This window comes from Melopsittacus undulatus, chromosome 3 (assembly GCF_012275295.1).
Source record: "Melopsittacus undulatus isolate bMelUnd1 chromosome 3, bMelUnd1.mat.Z, whole genome shotgun sequence".
Classification (NCBI taxonomy): domain Eukaryota; kingdom Metazoa; phylum Chordata; class Aves; order Psittaciformes; family Psittaculidae; genus Melopsittacus; species Melopsittacus undulatus.
The window spans coordinates 19,944,520-19,971,547 of NC_047529.1; the positions used below are offsets into that span (position 1 = coordinate 19,944,520).

General features: G+C 43.3%; 1 protein-coding gene across 6 annotated transcripts in view; it reads right to left on the minus strand.

Moving 5' to 3' along the window:
* LOC101867750 (protein eva-1 homolog A) overlaps nucleotides 1-27,028 on the minus strand; it is a 205,476-nt gene that overhangs the window by 48,123 nt on the left and 130,325 nt on the right. The window contains exons 1-2 of one of the 6 annotated variants that reach the window (XM_031046668.2): nucleotides 15,753-15,813; nucleotides 9,438-9,554 (exon numbers count right to left, since the gene is read on the minus strand). The exons of 3 other annotated variants lie outside the window; for them this stretch is intronic. The gene's annotated coding sequence lies outside the window, so the exon portion shown is untranslated. Of the gene's footprint in view, nucleotides 1-9,437; nucleotides 9,555-15,332; nucleotides 15,409-15,686; nucleotides 15,814-27,028 lie in introns of those variants that run through there. 2 more of the 6 variants (XM_031046667.2, XM_031046670.2) reach the window with 2 other exon arrangements.

The following is a 27,028-nucleotide window of genomic DNA, read 5'->3' on the forward strand; positions in this document are numbered from 1 at the left end:
TAATTCCAAGTGAAGCAAGGATCCAGTGAGGTGGGAACTCCCCCTGCAAAGCTTTTCCCTGAAGGAGATAATTATCAGCTGCTGAGCTGCCTCTGCTAAAGGCTGTTTCTGCAGCATTAGCAGCCACTTATTGCTCATTGGTTGCTACTGTTCATCAGATGGACAGTAAAACAGGTTTGGGGGCTCTCATAGGGAGAATTACTCAGTTATAACAGACAGAATGTGGAGTTGGAATGTACTGACCCACGGAGCACTGGAAATGGATGGATGCAGAAAGTCTGTCCCCCTACTGTGAATTATAAGATCCCCCTGCAACACTGTCTTTATTAAGCAAATCAACCAGATTGCTTTACATCCTTTAACAGACATGCAGACACGCCTCTCATACGTTCTGACTGGCCATCTTCAGCTCAGTTGCAAAACAGGAGTACCACAAGCATAAAAAGCATTTTAGGCTGAAGACACAAGCAGGGGTTCAACCCCTAATCCAGTTCCCATACATGCCAGCAACCATGTAACCCTTAGAGAAGCATCCTCCTAGACCTTTTGCAATGTGCCAGTTAGGACAAATCTTAGTTTGAAGCCACCTGCAACATGACTAGACCTGCATGCTTCTTCCCAGAAGCTGAGGAGAAAGTCTCCTTTCCTCCAGCATCACAGTTTAGCCAATCCAAGCACAGGCTTCCCAGCATCATATGGTAGGAGAAGACCTCCTCAGGCAGGTGTCATCCTCAGCCATGTTGCAGAGCTGTTACCTGGCTCCTCCAAGCAGAATGCATGCCCAGACAGACTCATGGCAGACTGTCTGCATGGAGACAGAAGTCACTCTTGGCCAAAGCTCAGCCCTCAACAGTAACACACAAGATAAGCAGAGCAATGATGGCTGTGTCAGCTGCTTCTCCTCCATGTCTTGGCTCCAGGCAAGAGAGACTTCTCACAGACATGCAAGAATTTTCTCTTCAGAGTCTCTGCTGAAACTAGCACAAAATCCCATTTAATGCAAGTTGTGAGGATGTACTTAATGCAGCTGCCATCTACTGCAGTGCCCAAACAGCTCCCAGTCTCCAAAACACTGCTCTTCACAATCTGATGGTGAAGCAGGGCACTGCTCTGAGTCTGATTTCACAAAACCCCATCTGAGAGGGTCACCCACATGGCCAGTCTGTGGCAGCCCAGGGACCTGGACATGTGTCACCAACAGGGCTGACACCAATGAGGTGCAATTGGAAAGAACATTCCCATACAGGCTTTTGCTTAGAAAAAACAAACAAACCCCACAACATCAGAACTGTTGCAGAAAGAAACAAGTCTTTGGAAACCTTAAGGCCAGAATTTCAGACTCAAGGGAGTCTTCTACATCTGAGAAAATGGGACAACTTGAAATATGGAAGCAACCCAAACTTGCCACAAAGTGGTCTCTGCAACTTGCTGCAAAGCTGACAGACATCTAGATTTCTTCATGCTACTCCTGTGCTTAACAATAAAAATAAGTAACTCTAGTTAGCTGTGCCCTGAAAGAACAGCCATGTCATGTCATGTGGCAAGTCCCACAAGGTGTCCGCCAAGCCCTTGGAGAACCCAAAAGGGCGCAACTTCATCATCTGGGCTGAAGAACAAGCAGTCCCTTGTGGTCCCACAGCAGAGCTTATCTGTGGGGCACAGGGCTGCAGTGACAAAACGGCTTCAGCAAAGCCAACCTGTCAGCTCAGCACAGCTAAACTCACAGCTGCAGGGTCAGCTCTCAGGGGATGAGATGGCATGTGCTAAGATAGTATAGCCCTGTGAGACCTTATGGAATTACATCTGTCTAGCCCCTAGAGCAGGTGGACTGGAGTTAACAACTTCAGCCAAATCTCCAGATCAATGTCTTATTAAAGTAAATCCCTACATAACACTACTGAGTCATTATGGCACATGCCATTTGCTACTTACAAGAGAGCCAAAGAAAGCTTCTGTATAGGAGGGACTTCCAGATGCAAAACTTGATGCTAAGGAGTGGTGTCCCACTGTCCTGAGAGCAAAAGCATTACCCAATCAGCCAAACATCAAGAGGAGAATTCAGAACTTTCTGAAGCAGTTCTTAATGTCACCACTGAACTTACCAACAGATCATTTTCCTCTTAAATTTACGATAAGAAGCAACACCTGTTAACCAGAACTGCCTTTGAAATGACATCTAGGCTATGTACATGAATTTTTATCTATACAATAGGAGGATCAGGAAACAGGTAGCCTATACTGTAGATAATTGTCTTAAAAGTGCTGTCATTGCAATGTTCACATTTGCTCCTAACCCATTTGCATGAAACCTTCAAATACAAAAAGTTATTAAATCCAGAAACAATAAATTATCTACAATGAAAAGGGAGAGGAGGCAGCTCCTTTAATCTCCCAATAAAGAAACAAAGGAAATTGCATCATACCCATATGGGAAACCAATGTGGCCTGGCCAGACAGGGGGATTGGTGCATTGGCGTTAATGGCATTGCTTCCACAGATGCAGACAGACAGACACTAGCTGTAGAGGGCCAAGGTGAATGCCTAGATCCAGCCCCCTCATGGCTGCGTGACAGTCTGGACACAATTTTTGTATCTGGTTATTATCTCTCATACAAAGCACATCAACCCCCTGGCCCTAACACATGGAGGGGAGTGAACTTTGCCACTCAGACACACTTCTAATGAGGTTCTCCAGCAATGTGGGAAAATGTTATCATTCTCTTTTGCCAAGTGTAAAACCCACCAACTTTACAAAGTGAGGCTGAGCTGAAAAACTACACCTAACTTTCAGGGTAATGTAAAAAAGAAATGAGAAGCAGCTTTTTGACTGAGTTTTATTTTTTTTTTAACACTGCAATGTTTTTATTTTTTTCCTGATCCATTATCTTGTCAGTAGCAAAGCAGTTTATTTTCTGGCCTCTTTCCACAAGCTCTCTAGGTCAGATAGTGGTATTTGTTTAATGTAACAAATATGGTTGTCAACCAAAAAGAGGCAGATGTTTATCCCCAGAATGTTCCCTACACAAGCCCAACCCCCATTTCGCCAAGATTACTTCTGTCTGAATTAAGTGTATGTAAAAACCAGTCTGAACTAACTACTCCAGAGACCAGCAAATAACTGTTACTTAGTGGGGAATGATAACCTCTAGCCTTTGTTCCCTCTGGCCACGCACTTTGCCATTTACACCTCCCCAAAACAGAGTAAGTACTGCCAAATCAGAGTTTCAGACTTGGTGTCCCCCTCTTATTGCTGCGTAAGGGGCTTTTCTATGCATCGGTACCCCTGAAGACGTCATGTATGGAGCCCCTACTGGGGCCGTTAGTCTGGACCCAGCAGTAGTGACGCCCAAAAAGAAAGGAAGAGCAGAAATCACCAGGAAGCTGCTCTCACAGCTGACTAAATGAAGGCAGATGATCTTCCACTGCCGGAGACCAAGCTCACAGCCAGTTACCACACAGCCACCAAGAAGCAGTACCTATTGTTCATCTGAGCCCCACAAAGCCCTGATACACCATCTTCTTTTGCTCCATCATACATCCTACCTGCAGTTTCATGCACACAGGGGAGCATCCTACGGCCCAGACAGGTGCGACATTGCTACTCACTCTGTTGATACAAGATCCAGTTTAAGGGAGCAGTTCCTCACCTTGCCTGAACTGGTCATTCTTAAGGATCTGCTGGAAAGCTGGGTGTAAGATCAAAGCCAAATGTACATCTAACCCTGAAGAAACAGAACGGACATTAACAGCCGTGACAGGAGTACCAAATTTCCTCAGCACCTAGCTATCAGCCTGCATGACCTGGCATGGCAGAGGTTAAGTCACAGGGCCACAGAAGGGGGGGAAAACATTTCAAATTGGAGGCAGGAATATTTATCAGCTAAAAGAAAAACTTTCCTCTACATTGGGATCTGCCTTGGTAAACACAGAAGACACAAATCAAACTAATCACCCATCCAACCCCTCACCCCACATCCAGCCAGCTTGCAGAGCTGGTCCCCTTTGCTCTCTCCAGCAGGGCGCTCTGCAGCTTTCCTTCTCTGAAGTTTGCTTACATTACTGGCTCCCTTTGCTGACATTGGCAGCTTGCTCAAACCTTTGCAAAACTATTTTTTCTTGGATATACTTTATCTTATTTTTATCCCATCTGTGAGAAAAAAACAGCCACAGTGCAAACTGATCTGCTCAGCAATGCTGCCAGCTACACGGATCCCATAACCTCCTAGCTAGATGGCTGCAATGTTTTCTGCTTATCTGGTGCTGCTCTTGTGCATTCACGCATGTCCTACCCCTAATGCAGCATGCACTTGCAAGTTCTCTTAAAGGCCTGTATCAAGGTAAATTAATTGAGTCTTGTGGATACTATTCTGCTGAGTGGGAACTTTCAGACCTTTCTTTTTCCATATAAAATTTTAAATAGGTTTAGACTGAAAATCTTCCTAAGGGATCTCACATGTTCTCATACATGGGTCTTGTAAATTACATTGGATGCACTCCCTGAGAGAATCTACTACAGCTCAGGGTGTCTCAAGCAAGGATACGTGGACCACTAATGTCACATATGCAGCTTCAAAGAGATACAGGGCCAAGAAGAAAGACAGTAATAGCTGTACCCATGTCAGCTGCTTGCAATGGTGGAATTACCACTGTTGAGAATGGTACCACTTGAAAAACAAAGGTCGACTGCCTGTTGTGATTGCAATGGGAGTTAATTCAAGGGAAACCTATGGCTGCCATTATCCAGAAAGATGGACTGAATGGCCTCACTGGTCCTTTATTCATCTTTTATTTAGGTACTTATGAAAACAGCTGGGTTGGCCTACTTTGTGAGATGGGGCCAGGAGGATGTGAGACAGTGCCTAGTGACGGCTGCTCCACGCAGGGCCATGATGGATTGCCAAGTACTGGAAAAGTCTCCAGCACACAAGGAAGGAGAGAATGTTTCTCTCCCTCTGCTATCCCAGATAGCGCTGTGTTGATATTAAGCCTGTGATTTGGAGACACAAATGATGTCATTATCACAGGGAGATCTGCAAAACCACTTCAAGCAGCTGTTTGTAAAGCCATGTGTGCAGTAAATCCGAACATTTGTAAATCCATTCCAACCAACTGGAAATACGTGAGTCAGTGATTATCACAGGCATATATCCACAGTTTTTGCAGGAAGGCAGCAAGACATCATCCCTTTTAAAACAATATTTTTTACCAAAATTTCCTGAAGGAAATGTTTTTGTAAAAGTACCTACTTCAGTATTTAAGTACTAACTCTCCCTTCCACTCTCCCCATTTATGAATGAGGGAGCAGGGCACAAGATGTTCCTTCTCTTAGTAAGGACTGCCAGGTCAAGCTATAGAATCATAGAATAGTTAGGGTTGGAAAGGACCTTAAGATCATCTAGTTTCAACCACCCTGCCATGGGCAGGGAAAAAAGATAAACCCCATGGCCCAGCTTGCACAACATTATTCTCATTTATACATAATTTTTAAAATGGCCAAACTTTGAATATTTACCTCTTATTTTTATTTTCCCCATTTTCTTTGCTGGCTCACTGGCCAGCATGGAAATGTACAGGTATGGGTCATCTTCATTTGTTTGCAGACTGTTTCAGACTTAGAGAAGGAGGAGTGATGCTCAAGATGATACTGCTGGGGGGTGCTCTCCTTAACATGTTGAGGAGATGACAGTCTTCTCAAATCACCATGAATCTTGGGCTTTCTCCATCTCTGGAGACACTGTAACTCCACAGTGCGCAGTAGCACAGCACAGTCCTTAATGCTAAATTAATTCAAAAGAACCAGAGTACACTGAGTTCTTGGAGAGGCCCATATAATTGCTGCATTTTAAGCTCTCCTGGAAAAATATAAAAGTGTCATCTTTTCGGGGGTTAATGTCTTTTCCTGCTGCTCATTTTGGCTAGAGGCATCCTCCTGTCTTTCCTGACTAGCATTCATCTCTTCCTTTCTGAAATGTGGGAAACAGAGGAGATGCCTCCTGTGAGACTGGGTGGGGAAGCAGTCACGATCCACAGGTGAAGGAGAGAAACATGAAAGATCTGGAATGCTCATTTTCCTAAGGATTTCACTTAATCAAATTATCACCAAACTGCAAGCCATTTCTAACCACTAATCACCCACTGCCTGGAAACTATTTTGAACAAACGTAAATGTACAAAATCTGGTTGATGAAAGCCTTGAAATGTGGGTCTTGGGAAGTTTGTGAACTCTAACAACTGTGGAGAAACAAAAACACAGTTTCTTTTCCTAACTTTGATCCTATTCTAGAGGCAATACACAGGCACATGTAACAGATCTTTCCTTCCTCTCTATTTTCTTGCCAAGGATACCATTTAACCTCTTTGGAAACAGCACTATAGCTACTCCATGCTGTCTATCCTCCAGCATGTATCGGATGTTATTCAAACATAAATAAATATAAATGCATGCTAGAATTTTTTTTACAGTGCCTCCTGATAAACAGCAGCAGTAATGACCCTACATTCAGACTGAAAGGGAAAATAAAGGTGAAGTCAAACAGAACAATCTGGTATCATCCTACAGTACCAGACTCTGCATAGTGACATAACAGATTAAATACTTAGAAGAAGGAATGAGGGATCACAGATGTTCCCCCACAAAAACTGCAGCATGCCTTAGCATTGGCTGTTTCTTTTTCCTTTGAACCTTACAGGAAAGACGTTACTGTATATTGTACCACAGCAGTGCAACAGCTGAAATCAACTACCCAGCCATGGACAACGGGGAAAACTCACAGATACCCTCAAACAGTCCATGTCCCTCCTGAGGATTTCTGAGGAGGTTTACTTCTCTAAGTCACATGGCCCAATGGGAGCAACAAGGTAGAATTAATTCCCTTAAAAGCCATGGAGATTTTATGTTAAGTTTTTCTTTACTATGAGGTTTTAATCTATAGATCCTTATGGGCCAAAGTGATTTTGCAGATTGAAATAAGCAGGCTGTTTTCTGCAGATCCAAGTTCAAACCCTGATGGAGGTTCACATTTTACCTGTAACCTAGTCTCTACAGTCCCCATCACAAAATTTCTGTTCAAAAGCAAGACCCCAAGTTTGGAAATTCAGCACAATAAAGGATAGAAGAGGATATGTGCCTCTTCAGCTGCCTACCTTATGGCCAGCTCTTGAAACTATAATTGTCCAGAAACAAAATGTATGCAAATTCAGAAGATAAACAGGACTAAATCACAACACAGGCAAACTCCCTCCACTCATCAATAAAGCAAGGGCATATGTTGAAGAAATGGGAAATCTTTCTCTGAGTGCTTGTTTGGAATCTGCTTTTTCTTCCAGGGTCAACAAACCTTCCAATTTCAAACGTTTGCATTTATGCTTTGAGAATTAGCATGCTGTGAGGTCTCGCCAAGGATAGCATGTCTTTTCTCAAGAAACATGTACAACAGAAAGTCATGGGGATTTTTTCCAACCTTCGCTCATTAATAACACAAAGCGGTCACAAAAAGCTTTTCATTTTTCCAGCATGTTGCAAGCAAAATGGAATGAAACCTCTGACAGATGGCTTCCAGGTAGCACTCCTGTTCTGCAGTTAGATAAGATAACCCTCCTACTGTCATAAATGTTGGACTGGTGGAGGACACAGGTTTCTTAGCTCTTCCAGCTGCATTTAGACTTCCCCTCAGGTCCACAGTGGTTCTATGAGGTACACTAAGTCCCAAAGAGCCACTGCAACAGGGTTATAACTTAGCATGTCTGGTTCAAAATGTGTTTTTGTGAAATATCTGTAGGCTGTCCAGGAGACATGGGAAAAGAAGTTAGGAGATTTTATGTCCACCTTTCAAGGTTCCTTCTCTCTTGAGCAGGTGGTTTTCCTCATGTTCTTGCCTGCATTCCTGTATTTCCCAGAAATTGTCTTTATTTTTGACTCCCCAAATCAAGTTGTCTTTTGTTGTTTGCTGTATGCTTTCATTTTATCTCTGAGCTGATCCAAACTGTGTGATCTCTGCCATGACAGGAAAGAATCAAAAGTGAAGAAAGCTCTTATGCTGTTTCTGTAACAGCGAACGCTATAGTAGTGAATTTCTAACAAATAGTGGCTCAAGTATGGGTACTGGAACTTGACTGTCTATGCTACTACACAGCTATCTCACATGGTTTTTAGTCCAAGCCAACTGGCTCCCACCCAGATAAGGCTCAGGAACCTGCATGGGAAAGATGAACCACTGGAGCATTCGGTGACCACAGACACAGGTGCCTCAACCTTACTAAAATTTCCCTCCAACATCCCTTGTAGCTGTCAAATGTCAGCACTTCATCTTCAGTATCTGTCTCAGAGAGTTAGGTGACAACTCATAGTTTAGTATCCATCTCCCCATATATGTTTGCAAAACATACTTCACAGTAGGGAACCTATTCAATTCCAGCATCTACTTCTACTTTGATAACACCACTTATTTTTGCTTGAAGGATATTTTATATACTCACAGGGGGATAAAAGTAGCTAAGTGTACATAAGAAGTGGTCCCACCGAATCTCCTGCTTTCCTTTTATCACACATAATAGGAAAAGCAAATGTTTCAGAGCTTGCACACCGCCCATTGAGGGTAAATGGGTGCAAAGGCTTTATCATTGTTGCAATGCCAGTGAAACGAACAAATTTGCCCCCTGGGTTGAAGCTAAAGGAACAAAATTCTTGAGCCCTGCCTAAAATCACATGGGCCTGCTTGGCTCATCTGATGTTGTTCCATGGTGATTCACAAGCACTTCTCTGCCTTGCTTTCTGTCTACTCTGTTGTGTGATGCTTGGCAGCCAGCTGCACAGTTAAAGCTGTGCAGAGAGCAAACTAGTGTCCTGGATCCTTTTTTTTTTTGCAAGCAAGCTCCTGCTTCAGAGACAACTATAGAAAATTACCAAAGAGGCAAGGTCTGGACAGCATCAGCAAGTGTTTAGTGGTGTTGGAAAATAAAGTCAGATTGCATGGTGTGATAGCCATGTGATCGCTTTCCTAACATGCATAATTTCTCTTAGTAACAACAACAGGCAGAGCCTAGCATACTGCTTGGCAAATACTGATTAAGGCAAAAATCCCTTCTCTGGATTGTAGCCTGTCCTTTGCACCTGCAAAAGCTGAGCTGTGGAAAGTTGACTTCAGGCCACATTTAATAAAAGTCTTACCTTGGTGTCACAATAATGAACCTGTAGACATCCTGCCCAGCAGCATGACCTGGAACACTTATCTTAAGTGTTCAGGCATTCAACACAGTCAAAAGGAGAGCACTGAATTTTTGAGGAGTGACTCAGAACCTCTAAGTGTACAGGTACAAGTCCAGGGAGACAGAGTGTCTGTGCAGGGCAATCAGGTGTTCCTGCATGCAGAGTGAGAAGATGCTGAGTGCCAGTCAGCTGGAAATACCAAGCCCCGACTTATATCTGAAAAGGCACCTACCTACTGGCTTGGTCCTCTCAGAAGCTAGTTGACGTGGCAGAGAAGCCTTTCCTAAATATCAGCTGGAGGTTCTCACTAGCAGTGCATCAGATGTTCACCACCTAACACCGCACTCACCTGAAAGAGAAGGGATGCAGACCCTGCAGGAAGGCACAAGCAGAAGATGGAGGCTGACTTGACTATGGTGCCCACGGTGTACTCCTTCCTCTCTGGGAAGGGCTTCTGCTGCCATGGTTGCTGTGACTACATGCATACTACATACTACCCCTTTTTACAGCAGTTTGTCAGGAAGAGTTGGCATGCCTGGCAGGTTTGCCTAGCCCAGGATTCTACAAGCAGGAAAAAAAAAACAACAAAACAAAAAACAGAGGGAATTCCCAATTTTGCATTCATTCGCTTTTTAAAGACTCAATAGTGAAAGCTATACTATTCTGGCTGACCAAAGCTCACACCCAGAGCTTCCATACAGGCCGAGAGTTGCAGGTTTTGGACAGAGAAGAGAGGTGACAATTTTTTGGACACAAAATTTAGGAGTCAGGAACCCCCTTGCAGGCTTGGTGCAGTTCAAGCCTCCTTAGCTTGCTGAAAAGCACCCTTCTCACTTTTGAATTACAGCAAAGAACACTTACAGACTTCTTCAAGAAAAACAAGGAAGCAACAAGGACGGTCACCAGCACTCTGTGTTTTAAGCCTCTGCTGGTGGAAGAGAAATGAGGGATCTTCCCCCTGCACTTTGGAGAGAACTTTATCCCTTCATTCCCGTGCACATCTGGTACCTGGGCGCCACATGCTGCTGTGACATTCATGGCACTATTGCTCTCAGGAAAGCCTTTTGTACTTGGTCTGTAATCAGCTCCAAAGCTGCTAAATATATTAACCTGATTGTAAGCATCGTATCAAGTGGAAGAAAAGTAAGAAATTTAAGCTTACAATCTGCCAACTATTCTAAAAACTGGAGCATTGTTGATAGTAAATAAACAACAAAACAGGAGTCAGAGGAATTTGAGTCTTTCATGGTCAGTGATGTAGTAAATCAGCACTGCAGCTAAACACAGCCAAATGTGGTGTAAAGTAATATGTTTGAGGCAAAGGCCTGAACTTGAAAGCATATATCTGAATGTGACAGTCATTCACTATACACTAGCCAGGAAAAGAAGGCTGATTTCATTCAAGAAAAATAAATCTCTGAAGACTACACAGACCATGTAGACATTAATAAAGACAAAGAAAAAAATAATCCAAGCATAATTTAAGCTCTGTCAGAGGGGAATAACAGTGACCAGTAAATTAAAAGCAGCACAAGAGGTATTAAGTTAGTTATTAAGATATTATTAAGCTAGTGAAATTAAGCCAAGCTGGGAAACTCTGAAGAGTATCTTACAGGTAGTATTGTCAGGTACCACTGAGGATGAAATTATGGCCACTTCAGATGTTCTCAGCTTCCCACTACACCAGCCCCTCTAGAAACAACCCCCCCTTCAAAGACAGTCCAAAATGAGAGAGCAGGGAGTCATGGTCTTTCCATTGTCAATGGTCAGTGGAGGAGAAGAACACTGAAATATCGTGGTCACAGATGAAATCAGAGGGCCAGATCTGTATTTTTCTCCTAACCACAGAAAGCCTCTGAGAACACTCCAAATTGCAGGTACAAAGACGTGTCTGCTTCAGTGAAAACCAGCTGCTCCTGGTGTGGAAGGTGACTCTCTGTGCTCCTCAAGGTAAGAGCAAACTAACTTTGGCAAAGGACACTGGAGGGAAAATCCTTGGTTTTAGCAACGCTGTGGTTCTGCAACAGTGTACATGGTCTAAGGTGCATTCAGAAAGACTCATCCCCAGCAAACTGCTGGGAACTTGCATCAGGATGATGACATCCAAGCAGCTTGAGGTGGGATTCCCATTAGTGGCTCTGTGGAAATCAGGTATCTCAGGGTGATCAGTCCAATGCTGACCTTCCTCAGAGACAAGCTTATTCTCAGCAGGGAAAGAAAACCTTTCAGAGTTAACAGATTAGGCTGATTAGGAACTAACAAGAACTGGAGAAGCAACAGGAGTGGCCTCCTCCACTCTGCCTCCAGAGAAAAATCTGGCTTTTATTACAAAATTCCAGTCTTGAGCTTCCTCCCACAGGATAGACCAAGGAGGCCCAGACTTGCATGAATTAACCAAAAATAACACTTCCAGGGAGGGAGAGGATGACTGAGGGAATTCCTGATGGGATGCAGAGGTCTATCACCTCCTTCTCACCAGTTCAACTCCAGAAGTAGTCAGGAGAAAGGAGGAAAAGCCTCTGGCTTTGAGCTGTTCTGTGCCATTAACCGATTTGCTGGGAAGCGAGTGACTGCCACAAGCAACAACACATCAGGCAGCCTCAAGCCAGTGGACAGAAGAACAAGAACTGTCCTTCCAGCCTCAGCATTAATCCCTTTTAAACAGCTGTTAGTCACACAGTGGCAAGTCTCAAATTGATAGCAAGCTTCAGTCTCCTGCACCAAATGTGCTTTTAAAATAGTCAAAGCAAACAGGATACGTTTGGAGAGGAAAGGGGATGTGCACCTTTTTGGCTATGTTTGTCCAGCAGTGAGAATGTCATCTGGTTGATCCTGACCATCTCTACATATTCTCATTGCTATGGCAATGTTCCATAAACAGAGCAGGGATCAAGAGCTCCTGACAGCAAGGAGACAAGGACTGTCCTCAGGTAGTGGCACTGCATCAGAAGCAAAACAAGAGATTTGTGCAGGGGAGCTGAAGACTCACTAGAGCGTGTAAATGTTACCTTGATTTGTGCATCAGCACTGAAATACCACAAGAACTGGAGCTACACAAGAGCAAAGCACATGAACACAGTGTGTCTGACTCAGCCTGGGGACAGCTAGGACAGAGCCAGAAAGCACCCTCAAGAATTAGCAGGCCAAGGCTACCCCAAATACTGCTGCTATTCCCTCAGTGAACCCCACCAGAAACTGGCACAGATATCTGGCAACATGATACCAGGGAGCAGCAGAGCATCCCTGGAGCAACCTCAGGCAGGACAAGGAGCATCACACCAAGCTCAAGCACTGACACAGGGAAAAGCAGCTCAGAGAAAAGGACCACCAGAGTCATGGCAAGCCACCAGTGATGAGAGATCTCTCCTGGAGATCTCAGTGGCCACTGTGGGCTTGTGGAGCAGCAAGGGGTCTGGCTCAGGGACTAGAAGTAGCACAGATCCACTCTTAAAAAGCAAGACTTGTTTGCCCTGCCCCTGTGCAAAACTGAGAAGAGGGGAAGGTAAATCACATGCTCACTCCACCTTCTGGCAGAAAGTTTTTACAACCTGAAGCCTCTCACAATACTGGTTCCCCCACTGCAGCAAAGTGACCACAGAGGGCTTTACTAAAGGTAGTACATTGGTGAGGTAATTCAAGACAACAGGATTAAACTGAAACAGACAATTTATGTTGTGCAACAGGAAATATTTCCAGACAGTAAAGTCTGTTGAGCTCCAGAGCACTTTCCCAAGGTAAGCAGCCAAACTGGAATCTCCATACCCTGACACATCTGTCAAGGCCACATGAGCACTGAAAGTGTGGTGTGGAAAGTACACTCACACAAGGAGAGAGACAGAAGAGGACCCTAGTCTTTGCTTTTACAGCAGTTCCATGTAAAAGCAGGGACCTAGCATTTGCTTTTGCATAGAACAGGGTTCCACTAACAGAACAAAAAGCTGAGATTCTGGGCAAGCAAGAAAGCCAAAAAAAGCCAGAAAGTTCTTGGTGGTACTCAAGACCCTTCATTTCCCATCATGATCTCACCCTGAGTGGGTTTCTCTTGTCTTGCTTTCTCCTTTGCAAGTCACAGAAAATAGCACATGGCTCTTACCTGCCCTCAACTGCTGTAAATCAAGGAGTAACTCCACTGAAATCAATGGAGTGAGGTCAGCTTAAAATAAAGTGGATTCATATTTAGATCCAAAATAATTATGGATTAAATTATATTCATCTCCCACTATAGCACCTATAGGTAAAGTTTTAGGATAATTTAGAAAAAAGACTCCCACAAGGTATGTTTGAGACACAGGCTCATCTCTCAATACATATATGGATGGGTTTCTAAAGGAGGTCAGGTCCTATGCACCATTCAAGCACCCAAAAGCAGCAAGTGAAGCACAGTTAGCCCACCCCATGAATGGTCAATGACTCCATTCACCTCAGAGTTGAGTTGCCTGTTGGACCCCTGCAAAAAGGTCAGTCTGACACTTCATTTCCTTTCATATCAAGAAATACAGAGCACAGTTCCAGGTAAATACTGTTTCTTCAGCTCCTTAGAAGTGCTGGGAGGGACTCCTGCTACAGTTTCTCTCCTCCCTCTGTTACATGAGCTCATAAGCTCTTGGCTCTGTCTCTGCTAGTAAACTAAACCGTGCCAGAGCCCATTCTTCAGCCCTGAAGCCAACTGGCACAGCCTGACGCCTACGTATTATTAAACTCTCTTACACTCTGAAACAAGGTGGCCGCATCCAAACTGCCTTTCTAGAGTGCCCTGGCCCATCCTAACTCTTACCAACACACAGAAGCTGTTTCAGACCAGCCCATTTGTATCACCAGTGTGTAGCACAGACCAGCAAGACCAGCTCACTTGTACAGGTACAAGCCAGCTGTGGGGTTGCTGAAGGTGAAGAAAACTTCCTAATAAATCAGTAAGGAGTGGCAGAGTACTCAGAGTCTGCACAATGGGAAAACCCAGAAGAAGTATTTCCTATTCAACTTGGTTTTTAAAAAAATGTGGCTCTCAAATAAGAACTGTGAAACAAACATTGAGCTTTTACCTAGAAAATTACTCCAGGCAGAGCTGTCAGCAAGGTCTCCTGGGTCCCTCAGTGCTCATGGCAGCAACACAAGGGATGCCAAGGCTGGAGAGGGAGCCTGAACTTTCCCCAGCCATGGGAGGTGATGTGACTTGGCTGGAGGCCAGGGCAAAGGTTTGATGTGCTCAGGGTGTGCTCAAAGCCCCCTTTCTACATTCCCCATCTTGCACCTTTTTCCACTGCATTCCCACTGGGAGGGGGGCAGTGGGACTGTACTGCAAAACTAACATAAAAGTAAGGGGAGTTGATGGAGCAACATGAATCAAGCAATGCCTTGGAAGTAAACACGCTGTACACAAAGCCTTAGGGTCATTTTTCCCAGGGACAACTCCAAGGCTTTCCCCCTGCCCCCTTATAATTAGCTGTTAAACGCTCTACATATAATTGACCTTTCTAAATGCTGCTGTGTAGCTGGAGGTGTTAGGAACTAATCCTGCCTGTGAAGACTCAGGGGTTGCGCAGCGCTGACTATCTGACGGTGTATAATGCTCTGCAAGCGCTTTTTTTCCCTCACTTACTGACACGCTGAAATTTACTGCTGTGTGACAGTGAATTCAAGAAAGCCTTTTAACTCTGAAAGCTCCGGGAACCGGCTCCAGCACATGCTTCAGGATTTATCCGTCAGTTTGTTACGCCTTGTTTGCCCAAGAAACAGTCAAGACTGAACGAGTCAGGAATGACAGAAATAGTACATGAAGTCACAGTCACTCCACTTTAAAGCACAAGCATTTGTGTCATTTTCCTACCAAATAAATAAATATATGCGCGTTTAGCGAGCAAATAAGGAAATGGTAGAGGAAAGGCATCACAGGCAGGTTTTCACAGATGCCAGCTGACTTATGCCCGCTCCTCCAAGCAAGTGTAATACAGTTTCTCACAAATATCAGTCCTTTCTGGACAGAAAAGCAATCTCCAGGACCTTACCCACACACAAAACCCTTAAAGCCACTGCAAGCAAGTCCTAGGAGAAACCTGTAAACACTACACTGAAGGTGAAAGACAAACACGTAAGCGAAAATGCTGAGCACCCTCCTTGCTCTTTCCCTTACCTCTGTTCACTGCCTTCGTGGCTTCTGTACAGAGATATCTCCCTCCCTTAAACAGCTCTTTTTTACCATCAGTCACAACAAGCCAACAGCGTCTGCAACACAGCATCTGTGCCAGCCCTCGCTGATGCTGACCTCTCCTACGGAGTGAGATCCACAGTGGGCTCCCGCGTAACCGGCACTGCCCAGCCACGGTCCCTTCACACCGTTGGACCGCCCCGCAGCCCCTCAACCATCCACCACCCAAACCCACAGCACCAGCACCCCGCAGCCGCCTCGCTCCCCACCACCTGCGTGGACGGGGCCACAGCCACCGGTGGCGAAGTTTGCAAGAAAGAAGGACGTTTTCGCTCTCACCACTGTGGGCTCACAGCAGCCAGGGAAGTACAGCCAAGCTGCCTGGAGAGAAGAAAGTTGTTTTACCATTCGGTTTCTCCGGCGTTGTCAGCAGCAGGCTGGGAGCTGAGCCCGTGGGGAGTGCAAGAGCAGGAATGCAGTGTGACAGGCGAGAGCGTGAGGTATGCCCCTGCCCTCTCACATCCTCCCCAAAGCCGCCAGCCGGGAGGGCGGACGCCCTGTGCGTCTGCAGGAGGAGAGAGCGGAGCGGAGCAGAGCGCGGGAGCGAGTGTCGAGGAGGGCAGCAACAGGAAATGACACAGAAACTTCACCAGGCTCCAATCCAAACTTGGCCCCCGACATGAAAGAAAGGGGAGGCAATTGGGGGGGAGAAGAGAAATTTCCCCCCCTCATTAACCAGCCTAAAAATCTGCTGACTGGAAAGAAAAAAAAAAAAAAAGAAAAAAACCAGCTCTGTGACAAGTTTTATTAAAGCAAGGAATGAAGGGAGTGGAGAGGGGGGATTCCCGTCAGAGTTTATTTATCTGAGCAGGAGTGGTGTGATGATGTTAGACACTGAGAGTAAAATGTTGTTTTCAGCAGCTTTCTGGCTTTTCTAAACTCCTTGAATGCTCCAGCTTGTGCCTGGGGGCAGCAGGGAGGAAGCAAAGCCCCTTTAAACCTTCACTGACTTTGCCTGGGGTTGCAGCAGTCGCTCTGGAAAGTAGTGCTGAGCACAGCTCCTGGTGTGTGGGGCCGGCAAGGAGATGGGCCAGTGCTGCTGGGGTCCTTTGCCCAGCCTGGTGAGAAGGACAGGGCTCCACACGCGTCAGGAAGAAGGCAAGCAGCACCCAAGCACCAGCGAGGCGTGATGATGGTACATCCCATAGAAGCAGAAAATGCCACTGGGTGTGTGGTCAAGCCTTTGCCTTGAAAAAGGCAAGATACTGCCTTAATTGAATAAAGCTGGATGGATCTCTTCCAGCAAGGCAACTCATAGAATCATAGAACAGTCTGCATTGGAAGAGACCTTAAAGATCATCTAGTTGGATGTCTACACAACAGGTCATTATAGACTGAGGTGCAAGTCAAATGGAAACTTAATTTGGAAGTAAGCAAAACACCCCTCAGCCTGCTCAAATATGTTCTACCAGATAGAGTAAGCTCTAGGGTGTGTTGGAACCCAGCTCTAAGCTCAGATCCAGCTCTTTTCTGGAAAGAAAATATAAATATAGTCATTCTGGCCACAAATGTGAAAGTGGTGGGAGATACTTCTTAAAATCGAGTTTTCACAGGCTAAAGATGTCCTCACTGAGACCTCTCCATTCCCCAGTCAGTTTAATAGGAATGTAATATTATTATTAAAGACTTTATTATTAAGACTTTAAAAATACTTCTATTTAATAGTGACATCTCAAGGCCAGGTGAGTTCACTTGTTTGATCATTTCAATCACCTGGTCTGATAGCCTGCATAGTCAAAACCACAGAGTGGTGTCCCAAAGCAACACCAGAACCGCTATGAATCATGGCACATCTTTCAAAGAGACATCTCACCCTGAATCAGAGACTTTCAGTGAAGGACAGTCTACCCCATATAACTATAACTTATTTCAGTGGTTATCACCCTGTCAAGAAGAAAGGCTGCCTTTTTAATTTGCATTTTTCTGGCCACACCACCCTCAACCCTGGCCATCTTAATCCTCAACCCTTAATCCACTCTGAGAAGCTGCAGATCAGGCATGGACGGAGAAGGAAAGCACCCCACTGAAGTACAGCCCAACCTCGATTTACCTTCAGCACAGAAGTAATATTTCAAGCCCAGGCATAGCTGGCATTTCTCCAGCATTCTGGTTGAAAGCACCCACACCATGCAGCTCCAAATGGAAACTGGAGCCTGTTCCATCACCACATAGGCTCAACCTTACAAAACCACAGACAAGCTATCTCATAACCTTGTCCTCAATAAATAAAATCAGCTGAGCTTTTTTAGTCTCTCACAGTAAGGCAGATTTTATGGACAGACCACAAATCGTGCCTGTCACTCTTTCAAGGTCCATTTCCATTGCATTAAAGTCCTTTCTGAAATGTGCCTATCAGAACTGGACGTGGTATTACAGTAATGATCTCAGCTGTGCTGTAAATTTTTAACACGCTTAGACTGGTATCCAGTTGCTCCATCAGAAGCATCACTCTCTTTGCTGTGCCTTTGTGAATGTGGTAGCGTGTTAACAAGCTGAATTAGGGATTTATTGCTATAGTATCTTTTTACTCCAAACTTCAACCTTAAATACAAAACATTTCAAGATTTGGCATTTTTACAGTGTTCAACATATGCTTTGATCCAAACAAGGGCTTTGACCTGTCTAACATTTGGTGTATTTTTTTTCACTCTCGTGAATGACTTCAACATGATCTTAAGGTATGAGTTGTCACTCCCTTAACAAGAGGTTATTTTCAATTAATCAAAGAAATATAAACAGAGCCTTGTACTGAGTTCAAATAGGCTCAGAACAGTTATGCCCTTAAAACAGATGTTTAAGGCTGTGTCTCCTTTCAGATCAGAGCTAGTATACTGTCAAGAAGCTGTCCTGCATATCTGTTTGTTCAACCAGCTCAAAAAACTATTATCAGCTCCAAACCCTGACATACTCCAGTGTGGTCCACTGAAGTCAGTGGATGGGGCAGCCTGGGATGCAGATTAGGGTATCCAGGCCAAAATCAGATTTACAAGCTCTTTATAGATTAGAGAGAAAAGCAGAAGGGAATTAGATAGCACCATACCATTTCAAAGTAAGGACAGCCCTGTATCAAACCCATCAATACCCTATTTCCCCATGGTTCTGATCCTGAGAAGGTAAAATAATAAAAACAGAAGATGAAGAGACTAAGAAACTGTTGGTGCACCTTACAATGAACTAAACAGGGTGAGGGGTTGGTCTCCGGCCCTGCTGCCAGCAGGCACAGTCCAGCCACATGTTGGAAGCCAAATGCCCTTAACCTCCAAAAGAGGACAGCTCTATCCAGACTGCTTGTTGGCAACAAGCTCTGACCTGTTCAAGCCATGCCAGAGAGCATGCCACTGAGCATGGTAAAATTTAACACCATGGATATAAGTTTTCCAGTGGCAGGGTCCTGGTGCTATTTAATTAACTTAAGCAGTTAACTGAAATATAGCTAGTGTCAGAATGACAAGTTACCCGAAAGCTCGGCAAGACTGTTTCTTTATCCGAAAGCCTTGGATAAATGCATGCTTGCCCCTATGAATCTCAGACTTTTCTACACAGCTTTAACATCCTTATTTCTTGCACTTCAGACACTGAACTTTATCTGTGAACTGCCCAAGGCAAGTAGCACATCTACTGCTAGAGTTCTGTCCTTACAGTTCAAAGTATAAGTACAGCTCCTTAAATCCATGGGGTGAGATGTATCTCCATTCAGCTTAGCCATCTCAAAGGTAGATCTGAACTAAATAGCTGTACTGGATTCCTGTGGTTAATAGAGAAACTGGCACTTGTGGTAGATAATTTGTCTTATCCAAGCATAGTTTAAAACAGGTGAGATGAATGATGAATAACCTTCAGAACTGCCCTCCTGCTCCAGGGACTACAGAGGGAGCCTAGCTAACTCTTTCAATCTCTGCACCTAATTTTTCAGTGTCTAACATGGGCCAAAAGCAAGATATGTGCTTGCCTGGCATAAGACAACACAGATTACTTCATATTTATAAAATACCTATAAATATGATAATAGTGTCATCATGCATTTTGATGCAAGAAGCAAGTAATTGTGTGTATCCTCTGAATGAGGTAGACTCTGATTAGGCCATTAGGTTTCATGCAGTTACTCCTGGAGCCCAATAAGTTCTGTGGCACTTGAGTGTATCTTCTCAGCAGGGCATCCACTTTAGATTACAAAGTGTCAAGAGCCACTTTGTCCTTCATTAGCTCATTATCCTGAGAGTAATAAATGAGTTTTAAATGTAAATTAATATGAGATAACTTCCTGCATTTGGCTTTGTTGTACATTTGTGTGTATAATATCTCTTTGCTAAGTGCAATTTTCTCTCTCTAAAAATACTAACTCAATATATTCAATCAGCTCTTTTTGAAAGTTTGTTCTGATAGACTAAGCTCACTCATAAATAGCACCTACAGTGATACCATGAAAAGACACGGTCAACACATTTAAGAGTAGTTACTTTGCAATTAGCTTCCTTGACAATGAACATCACATTTCCATTTTTACCTAAAAGTAGAAGTAGCAGCAGGAAAAAGGCATGTCTTGAAAGGACAGGGTTTGCTATTGTTTTGTGAGGATGTGCAACAAGCAACTTCTTTGTGATAGCCTTTCACCCATGAGGTGTTTAAGTCTACAAGGTTTAGCTTTCCTATGTAGAGGAGTGGTTGATTTGATTCGAGAAATAATACACTTTTTTCTTCTTTCTCTCTTTCTCTCTTTCTTTCTTCCAATTTTCTATATGAGACCTGTCCAGAGCTCAGCTTGAAATCCAATGGCATCATGGTACACAGTGGGAACCAGTGGAACCTGTGGATGGATGTCCTACAGTACCCTGGATAGGCCTAGAAGAGGGGAACCAATCTTTTTTATCCTATTGGTATATCTATAACTAAAAGCACACCATTAACTGTGTGCCAAAACATAATTTTTATTAGCTATACTTTCACCTTGGTTTATCATTCAGGGGAAACAACTTTTTTAAAGATTGTCTTGAACCACTTACAGCAGCAGGATTAAAGTCTGTTGAAATCAAAAGACTGCTGTCTTACACAACCTTTTTTGCTCAGTACCTTTTATTTCATGCTAGAATGCCTGAATCCCACAAGCAAAATTATAATGCCACAGAGATTAGGCCTTTCCTGACTTTTGCAGTTTCATAGAGATCACTGCAGTTTTCATACATTAACATTTGATTACCTGCTATTTTACAAAAAATATTCCTATACCTTTCCAGGCATGCCTACTCCTTCCCATATTATTTTTGGTATTTATGAAGCCAGCAACACAGACTTCACAGGCAAATGACCTTTAAAAATGAATGAAGATCTGTAACATTTCCATCCTACATATTTTACAGCAGGAAAAAAGCTAGTTCGAGCTTCTCCCCTCTCCCTGCTCCCACCATACAAATAAGAAATGTTTCTCTCAGGTCCATCCCTTTCCAACTGACCTACAAATGGCTTTCTCATAACTCAGCAGACTAGTTTAGTCCTCAGATGGATTTATCATTAACCACATAAGCACATGTTGTCCATTTTGTCCAACCTAATGAATGTGCTATAAATAAAATACCTCTAAAAGCAGGTTTCACCATACTTACCCAAGCTGTTGCTGCAAGTCCTTGTAACTCCCAAACCCACTTATGTTAGAAACATTAATCACTTGATTATAATTCAAAGCATCAGCTTGCTACAGCTGAAACTCCCTAACACTTGACTTTGGCTAGACCTCTAACCTCAACTTATCACTTTCAGGCATACTCCACATTTTCTTCTCTAATCTGTCACTAATGCAGAAAAGACATGGGAAGTCACTTTTGAAAGGTATTTTTAACCTAGGAGTGTCTAATTAAAAGGAGAACTTACTATGGAAACTCTAAAACAAAACCTTTCCCACTTTACTTGGTGTAGCAATCTGAAAATTCCAGAGGTGTATTTCACCAAAACTCATGTAATTTAAAATCAAAGCAATGTGAATGAAAAAAAGGAAACTTTTAGAAAATACATCATGAGTGTAATTCCTACTTATTCAAAAAATATTTTATATGATCATAGGATTATCTGTAGAGCTTTGTATTGTCCATCTTGAATAAAGGAAGCTGAATCAAGCCAACTATTATTCTGATTTTCTCATGTGTTAGGAGTCTACATGGACACTTTGGGTTATTTTCTACTTACTTGGTTTAACCCTATAGTGATCATATTCCATCTTGACCAAACCTTTAAAAGCCCAGAGAAACAAAAGGTTAATTGTAGGAAATTATTTTTAAACATCACAGGCTTTAGTCTGGAAATAGACAAAGATAAAGCTCCCAGAAGGACAGCTACAGCTAATGAGAGCCTGAATGCAAATGATCACATTCTCAGTTCTTCTGATGGATGTTCTTCTAGCCTTATTAATCAGAAGTTTGTGATGTCAATAAATCACTGAAGTATGATAACAGATGAAGGTGAGTTTGGACGTAAAATGATCCATGGTAAGGGATTACAATAAAGGAGAAAAAGGAGGGGAAGCCAAATACAGTTTTATAAACTGCATCATCAGCTTGTGAGGACTTGTAGATAATAAATGTCATTCCTTTTCTACACTATCTTGGAGATTAAGATTGTTTCTCAGTGTATAACTGCTGGGAAGCCTCTGTAGCACCTTCTCCAGTTACTACTCCAGGAGTTTTACATTACATCAGTTGCTTTATTTTTCTATCAATTATGTTTTAATTTACAAAGAGGAACTTAAAAGTACCTTTCTTCTTTCAGCTTCTTTTGGAGGAAGTGGGTTCCAGTGGCAGAAATAAAGAATCCAGGCAAAACACCAATATTTTTGACCTTCCAAGGTTTGTCAAATTCTGCTTTGAGACTGAGTAAGACATTATCCTGCCTGAGTGCTCCTGTGTCACAGAGGTGTCAGCAAGGTCTCTACACCTCCAATTAGCCCATATACAGAGATCTTGGTTTCTATATTCAGCAAAAACACCCATCTATCGATCTACAAGTATCACAGTTTGTGGTTTTTAAGAAAAGCATTTCCCAGAGCGTTTCAGAAGCAAATAAATGCATCTGAGATACTATTAATGACAAATCAGTTCCATTTCCTGCCTTCTAGTAGTGTTTTTTATGCTGCCTGGTCACCTGAAGCAAGCCAAATTCATGCTTATGTGCTACAAATTAAAAATGGAATGTTATTAAAATGAGGCAGTTTGCCAATAAGGCAAAAATTTGCCTTAAGCAGTGAAAGCCAGAGGCATACCAGACACCTAGGAGAGAAAGGACAGAAGTGCATTGGATGCCTTTTGAGGGTGCTTTCACCTGAAATACAAATTTTGGTGCTTCCTTTGTAGGCTTTAATCAGATTCGTCAGAACACAGAGAGATCTCCAAGCTGATGCCCTACCAAGCTGGCAATGCTACCTCACACTAGGTAGGTAAATGCATCAGCATGATCCAGATGCAATGAAGCTATGCAAGGGACATTACAGCAGAGCACATTAGCTTGTATTGTCTTACTCCATGTGGAGCCAGACCAAACATCTCCATATGGTATAGTATTCTCCAGTGATACAAATTGGGGATTATAGGTGAATTTCACTATAGTCCTCAGAGCTTCCCTTGCTGGAACTGTAGCTGAGGTGTCTCTGGTACCATCTACTCAAACATTTCTAATTCTAGATTGCATCAGCTAAGATCAGCTGGGCAGTCAAACAGACAGTCTTTGAAGTGATGAGATTTTCCTGTAGAAAATAAGGACAATTTATCCCTGTAATGACAGCTTTGTACTCCATGGAATATTGGGTTCAGCATTTCTCTTATCTCTGTTCTTCCCAAGGTTTCTGTATTTAGCTATGTTTAAAGGGAAGCACTGAAAACACACATGAATGGACATTAAATTACAGAATTTTTCCTCCAGGCTTTCTAAGCCATCATGAGCAAGAACAGGAGACAAGTACACATTAACATAAATTCTAAGATGTGAGTGCAATTTTGCCCATATAGAAACTGAAAGAGTGGAGAAGAGGGAATACTAAGAACAAAAGACAAGAAAAAAAGAGGGTGGGGGGAATGAAAAAGAAAGAAAGCCCTATAAATGTGAGGTGTCCCTGCCCATGGCAGGGGGGTTGGAACTAGATGATCTTAAGATGTTTTCCAACCCTAACTATTCTATGATTCTATAAATGAGCTCTAGCATCTGAGAATAAGAAAGCAGAATACCTGCTGTCCAGTGTTGCAATCTGAGGTCTGCTGTGAATGAATACATGAATCTGTGGCATGGAAATGAGTCAGAATTATTGTTGCAGGGAACACACTCCACTGGAGCAGTCTAACTTATCTCAGGGGTATATGCAAGACCTACAGGTTTGATTCTTACCATATGATTCTTGTCAGATGTCTGGCTATAGATAACTGATCACTAGCAGACTATCTAAAGATAATGTTCAGCTGAGACACACCAATTCCACTGCAAGAGCACTTAATTCTTAAAATGCAAAGAATTGAGTGCTTGCAATCAGCATAGGAATAACCTTAAATTACACCTTCATGTTGAAAAGCTCTTGAAATATGGAGGCAGCTCAAAGAAATAAAAGGGTATCCAGGCCCTCTTTCCGTTGCTCTTGAATGAAGTACGGTATAGATTTCTATCTCTGGATTCAGTCCTGGAAGGACATCTGGAAGTGTCTATCCTTGCATACATTAGATTTCTGCTACAGTAAAGAATTCATGACTTCCACAAATATTATAGAAGATTAAGAAAATTCCTGGCCTGAAAGTAAAGATTATTGTTTATTAAGTTACATTGGGACTGACCCCCTAAAAGCTGCTGATACCAAACCCATGAAATGTCAGCTGCAGAGCCTTGGCCATAGCAATGTTCCTGCAAAGTCGGCTGTTTGAAAATCCACCCCTGAGCTAAGACATCAAAACCTTTGCAAACCATATGGATGGCCTGCATTTGGCACAATTACACATACCAACCAGGAGTCACCTCACTGCAACACTCAACCAGTATGCCTTACTTGCAGGAGGGATTGCAACACAAGAAAAGGAGAAGTCTTTGGCAACACACTACAAGACAAAAGAACACAGCCCTTCTCAGAAAGCTCACATGGCACAGCAGGTGTGGATAAAGCACTGCTGGCTTCCAGTGTCAGTGTTATGATGGCTGTGAAGAAACCCCCTCCCTCTTGCCATGGCATTCATTGAATTGAATAGCTAGAAAGACCTTTAAAACTGAAGGTGAAGGCTGCTCGCAGGAACAGCCACGCCTCCAGCAGCAGCAATGCTGCTAGGAAGCATTACATAAATGAGTTCATATCAGGTCACGATGAGAAGATGGTCAGAGGCAGAAACACTCAAGTAGGCATTATTTTTCCACAGCACAGCCAAACACAGGCAATTTTTAAAACACAGTAGAACACCAGTGTGGTTGAAGACACCATTTATGAATAGCAGGATGGCTTTGCAGTCAGTTTGCACCACTGACATCATCTTTGCTGCACTAAGTTGGTAAAAGTGACATGAATTTTCAATGAACAGTTATTTAAATTAAGGCACACAGATCACTGGGAGACCTTCTGCAGAAATCTCTATGTTCTTGAAGCCAAAGATATGTTCCCAGAGCCAAGTCCACTCAGCACTACTCATATGTGAGCATGTCCCGTGTGCTAGAGAAGAAAACGTGAAATGTAGCATGCTGAGGAGCAATGAAAGCCTTCACCCCACTTGCATAGCACTGCTGATGCTTTCTCATTTCTAACAGAGATTACAGAGGAGAAAGAAACGAAAGTCCTCAGACTTTGTGATTCAAGTGGCTCAGCAAGGAGAGCATTTGTTCTGTCAGGAGCCCACAGGGCAGGAGCAGGGATTCCCAAAATGGGCTGCATCCCAAGGCCAGAACTGGAAATGCTCATTGTTCTGTAAGTGCACAGGAAAACTGTACCATGGCACCAAAAAGGGCTTCACAAATAGGAAACTGCTGTTCTTAAGGGTTTTAGTAAGATGCTTCTTGTCATGTCTTATTAAGGGTTAATTGTATTCAGTATCTTAGAGTTGCATTTTTACTCTTAGAAAAGTGATACAAGAAACTCAGCCAGCTGAGAACATCACTGCCTGTCAAATTTCTCTTCCACTGTCTAGTCCAGCTTCCTGAAGAACTCTGAAATCATTTCTGTGCCCTGATGCTCATCTTTGTTGTCTGGAATCAGGACATCTCCAAGACATACTAAATGTCCAGAAGACAATAGTAAGCAACTATGATCCTCTGGCTCAATGGAAAGATAAAAAAAGGTCTCATCAAAATAGAACAAATTTCTTTAGGAAGTGCAGACTGTTTCAATTCTCATCCCCTTTCACTAAAAGTACATGGTGCAATTCTTTAACTTCTATATGAAATAGAAGTGTGGCTACTGTCATAAAGGACAATAGACAATGTTTCTATAAATACATGCACAAAGAAGGGCTAAGGAGAATCTCCATCCTTTACCAAATGTGGGGGGGAAATACAGTGACAAAGGATGAGAAAAAGGCTGAGGTACTTACTGCCTTCTTTACTTCAGCCTTTAATAATAAGACCAGTTGCTCTCAGGGTACCCAGCCCCCTGAGCTAGAAGACAGGATGGAAAGCAGAATGAAAGCCCCATAATCCAAAGAAAAATTGTCAGCAACCTGCTACACCACTTAGACACACACAGGGCTATGGGACTGGATTGGATCCCACCAAGGGTACTGTACTGAGGGAGCTGGTGGAGCTGCTCATGGAACCACTTCTCATTTACCAGAAGTCCTGGCTAACCAAGGAGGCCCCAGTTGACTGGAGGTTAGGAAATGGGATGCCCATCTGCAAAAAGGGCCAGAAGGAGGATTCAGGGAAATGCAGACCTGCCAGCCTGACCTCAGTCCCAGGGGAGATTATGCAGCAGATCATATTGAATGCCACCATACAGGACAACCAAGTGATCTGACCCATGCATGGGTTTATGAAAGGCAGGTCCTGTTTGACTAACCTGATCTCCTTCTATGACAAGGGGACCCACTTAGAGGCTGAGGGAAAGACTGTGGGTGTTGTCTACCTAGACTTTAGTAAAGCTTTTGACACCATTTCCTACAGCATTCTCCTGGAAAAAGCTGTCACAACTTGGAGAGGTGTACTCTTCACTGAAAGCGTTGTCAAGCACTGAATAGGTTGCCAGGGAAGTGGTAGAGTCACCACCCCTGCAGGTATTTGAAAGACAATTAGATGTGGCGCTTAGAGACATGATTTAGTGGTGGACTTGACAGTGCTGGGTTAATGGTTGAACTTGATGATCTTAAAGGTCTTTGCCAACCTAAATGATCCTATGATTCTAAAATATGTAAGGGGATACACATTTCACAGAAATCAAACTGCCTTAAAATTCTATCAAAATAATTCACTGCATTTCAACACTCCTCTCCAGAGGGGAGGTTGTGAAAACAATACTGAAAGATGCGTAATAATTTTGCTTAATGTACTACTGGAAGACGTTCAAATGCTCATCTGACAGGTGCAGGAATAGAACAGAAAATAAAACAGTTCAGTTCAGGCCAGGTCAGGTGATCTTCCCAAAGATAGGCTGAGGAAGTTGGGGCTGTTCAGCCTGGAGAAGAGAAGGCTGC